The following is a 4,793-nucleotide window of genomic DNA, read 5'->3' as shown; positions in this document are numbered from 1 at the left end:
CCGGATTCGCATTCAGCGGGCAAGATATGATCATCTACGGTACGAATCCTCGGTGACGGTTGGGATGACTTCGTGGAAGACTCCACAACGCTTTGAAGGCACGTTCACCGTCTGGGACAGGGCGCGAGCTGTTAAAGATGCTCATGCGACGGCGCGGACGACGCTTGGCGTGCAAGAAGATCCATAACGGATCATTGTTCAGTTAATATTCGCATACTTGATTAGGACTTCTTATTAGGAATAGACCCGAAAGGGAAAACATAAATACAGAACAGAATTTTTTCCACTCAAGCACACAGAGCGACGTCCGGCTTCAAGGTAAGCGTCTGGTCAAGCTTGTTTGAGTGTGTTATGTCTGTCGGTGAGCTCGAAGCTCTGTAGCGAGGGTTCATCCGGCAAGGCCAAGAGACTGTGTGTGTATTGGCCGATTACTATCGGGCGGGTTTACGTGACGGCTTATTGTTGCCTATTTGCACGACTGGGAGTGCGTGTATTGCATCCCTTTTATTCTTCCAACCGAGTGTTGAACACTCGAAGCCCTCTTAAAATGCTTACCTGTACCTGGTACTCTTCCGCTGTTGGGACCGCGAGGATTCATAACACCTATTGGCTTTGCTCGTGCTAGTAGCGTGCTCTTATTTTTATTGGCTAACCTATGTAAGTAGCTTGCAAGGTCCAGTCTGTCCCGGTGCAAGGGCAGAACTGGGGGCTTCAGGTCCGCCCGAAAGATCGTTGGCTATCCTAGCAGACGTATTGTTGTGGGTGCTTCCTAACTACATTTGTAGCTAGAGTACACGTGGGATTTCCAACACCACAAGTAATGCCGCGACCCGGGAACAGAGTGTGACCATTGTGAACTGTTTGTATGGCCTTCTAGTTTACGAGCTATCAAAAGAAGAAGAGCAAAACAAGAAAACAAGAAACATGGCGAAAGAACAACCGACGGTACCAGCTACGCCTGCCAAGTCTGACGGAGCTCGCAACGAGGGTTCAAGTCCGGACGTGTCGGCTGCACGCTTTGCAGCCGCCACCGAGCTTTCGGTGAGCTTCGAGGACGAGGCGGACATCGGTCCTGACGCCCACGATTATAACGATTACGAAGACAAGACGCCTGCTCCAGAGCCAGGCGCAGCGACACCGGAGACGGCCACGCTATCACTGGAGCTGAGCGGGTCGACCAGGTCTCTTATGAGGAACCTCGCCGACGAGCTGGACGATGTTGCGGGACCAGATCTGGACTATGAAGCCTATGACGATGGGACCGGGGGCTCTAAACGCTTGGTGGTGAGCGCCAAGCACTCAACGTTGCTGCAGGCACCTCGCCCACCTATCAACGGTGATACACCAGCCGCTAAGCGCGTTTTCGACCGCGTACAAGCGCTGATGCAGAATGATGAGTGGATGCAGCTGCTCAATCCCATTCCCAAGAGAAATGCCGACTGGCCCGCGCTTGCGCAGGAACTTCAACACCCAGTCAACTCGGTGTCGACTAGCCAAGTTGCCGAGGAATCAGTCTCGCTACTGTTGTCGCTGGGCTTCGAGAATGAGACGTACCCATCGACGATGTCGCTCCAAAATTGGCGTCCTGAGCTGCTCTCCAGAAATTGAAGAAGAAGCTTCGGAAGGCATTTGGCGCTGTTGGCATCAACGCTGGAAAACAGCCTGTGAGTCGGCCAACCGTTCATGATGAAGATCTGTCCACGATTGCGCTGCCGCAGACACCCCAACGACTCGACTATACGCCTCCGACAAAGCGTGGAGTTGATCGTGGTGCCTTTGGCACTACCGAAGCTTCATCGTACTTTCAAGACTCGCACATGGTTACGCCACGTTCGGAGAGCCGTATGCAACGCGTGTACGCTGGTAACGAGGGCTCATTCGGTCGACGGGGCGGTGAGCGAGCTTTCAAAATTGGTGCCGGACGTCGTCAGGTTGACAGCAATGGTTCGTCAAGTGACGATGACATTTTGGTGCATGCATTCGACGAGGAAGATTCTCAAGTCGTGTTGATGCGTCAGATGAATGAGCTGGCGACGCTGAACGACGTGGACCCGACAGCGAGGATTGAAATGGCATCACGCCGCATGAAGCCGTTCTCAGGCTCTCGTAAAAAGAGTGAGAACGGTACGCAGTAACTTCGTGCATTCGTCTACGAAACGACTGGAACGCACACGGATGCTGACAAATGGTGCATTCCATTTGGGCTAAGTATTTGGGACGGAGCCATTCATTGGTTCAGTCAAATTCCGAAGAAGACGAAGCGCAAGTGGAAGCTGTTGAGCGATGCGTTCATTCGCTATTATTGCTCGCAGTTCACGCAGACGGCACTGTCCCGTTACGACTCTGCAAAGCGGGAACGTAGCGAACATATGTGCGACTACATAAACAGGCTGAATGGCTACGCTCGGACGCCCGTCTACACTTCGAGAAAGTGGTCGTGGCGCGAAAGAACACGTACAGCAGTTCCTGGCAACATGCGATAATGACAAGTTGGCGGAGAGTCTCTACCACACTCGAGTCACCGACATTTACGAGCTCGAAGAGATCATCGAAGATGTTCTCAAGAGCAAGGAACGAATGACTAAGCGTGGCGGTGAATATCGACACTCCAAGGGCCGTGATGCCCGACGCGATGATGCGTACGCTCGCAGCAATCGACGTGATCGCGAACCTGACCGTCACCGTGACAACTATCGCAATAAACCGAGAGTGACGCTCATTGAAGTCTCGGTGGATGATGTACTAGCTGAATTGGAGGGTCGCGAAGCTGTTCTAGGGGGTACCGATTATTCGATTGAAGATCGGAACAATAACGACAATAACCAAGACGATTATGACGACTATCAGTTCTAAAATATGGATATGGATTTTTCATTGGACGAAAATGACCGACATTTCGCCGTGGCTAATGGAAACGAGCGCCGCGCAGCCGCTGAAGGCACCTACGCACGTTCCGACAGCCGTCAGACGCGTGTAAACACGCCTGATCGCGAGAATGACTTCAATCAAGATCGCCGAGGTGGTGACCGTGGGTTCAATCAGGACCAACGCGATCGGCACAACTTCAACCGCGACAGCAGACGCCCACAGCACGGACCATGCGCGGTGTGCGGTGGCATGAGTCACTTCGCCCTCTACTTCAACAAGCGATGCAAGTTCTGCAAAAAACTCCACGATGCTGGACAGCGCGAACTTTTCCGCAGCTTCCAAGACCTTGCCAAATTCGTGCGTACTAAAGACACGAAGGAGGAGCTCCCACCAGAGATCATGGCCTCGTTCAGGATCGGCATTTAAACTAGGCAGCCCGCTAACTACAACTGGGCTGGTCCCTATCGAGCTGCCACAGTTAGCCGAGCCTTCAATGCAAGCAGATTTTATCTTTGCTTTCATGGAGCAGAGTGAATGGCCTGATCATTATATTACAAGTGTGAACGCGACGGAAAATGAAAAGGAGAGAAGTAGAATCCTCGGTGGAGGTGTTGGAGAGAGCGTGGAGTGTGCCGATTCTAATAAGGGCACCAGCGAGGGTTCGTTCGGCGTGGTTTCGAGTGCAGCGCGAGACGAGCCCAAGGGTCACCCAAGATGATGAAGTTGAACCCTGGCGAGAGACAGGGTGGTGGTCAATTCGACCGAAGGATTACGATGAGAGCTCTGGTGCAAGGAGCTGTAAACGACAAGCGGACGAGGATTCTCCTCGACACGGGAGCAAACGTTAGTGTGATCACTGACACCTTTGCCAAGAGGTTGCGGCTCCGAGATGTACCTGATCACAAACGCCGTATTGACATTCAAGGAATCAGCGAAGGCAAGGTATCTACGACGCGACGAGCGTGCGTCAAGATTACGCTCGGATGAGAGATGGTGTACGAATTCGAGATGTGGGTTATGGCGCATAGTGCAGGCGTCAACGTGGTACTCGGGACCGACTTTATGATCCCAGCTGGGATTCGGTTGGATCCCAGCTGGGATCATAAAGTCGTTTTTAGTCGTTTTCAGCGCAATTGCCGCACGAAGTTCAAATCCCACTGATCAAGACCAAGAATATGATCGACAGTGAAGAGTACGGCACCTGAGCGTTTGGACATTCAAGCGCACGAGTGGCGAAAATATCGACTAGCGAAGCGTCAAGTCGGGCTGGAAAAACACGTACTGTGGGTTCGTCGAACGAACAAGCCAGTCCCGTCAGTGGCGAAGTTTCGACGTGGACGGCCTCAGAGTATTCGGTTGACCAATGTGTCCGACCAAACTGTGTATTTACCAGCACAAGACTCGATCGCGATGTGGATTCCAGATGGAGATATGCCACGCGGTGACGGCTATGTGCGTCTGGACTCCAAGGAGGACCCAGGTTGGCAAGTTCTGGCTTACGAAGGCTGCACAAACCGTGCGCTGTTCCAACGAGAGTGTGAGATCTACGAACATTGGCTAGCGACTCAGCCTTCGGAAGCCGAGCGACCAGACTATCCAGAACCCAGTGGGGTGCTAGCAAGGCCTTTTGAAGACTCGCTAAGAGCCTCTGGAGATCGTCTGACATGTGCAGAGCGCTGGGCGATGATCATGGAGGAACGTGAGCGAGTGGAGGCCTGTCTGGCGTCTTGGGTGACAGCTGGGGACTCGGCTGATGGTCAATTTTTCGAAACGCCTATGGACACTTACATGGCAGCTCACGGCGGAGGAAATAATGCAAACGAAGCCTCGGCAGCGCGTACACACGAACTACTGAGCTCAGTAAACGTTGTGCATACGCCAGTTTTGAGTCTAGGGTGATAACGAAAACGACAAGTAGCAGCACT

This window comes from Phytophthora infestans, genomic scaffold, assembly GCF_000142945.1.
Source record: "Phytophthora infestans T30-4 supercont1.77 genomic scaffold, whole genome shotgun sequence".
Classification (NCBI taxonomy): domain Eukaryota; phylum Oomycota; class Peronosporomycetes; order Peronosporales; family Peronosporaceae; genus Phytophthora; species Phytophthora infestans.
This window is presented reverse-complemented; position numbering follows the sequence as displayed.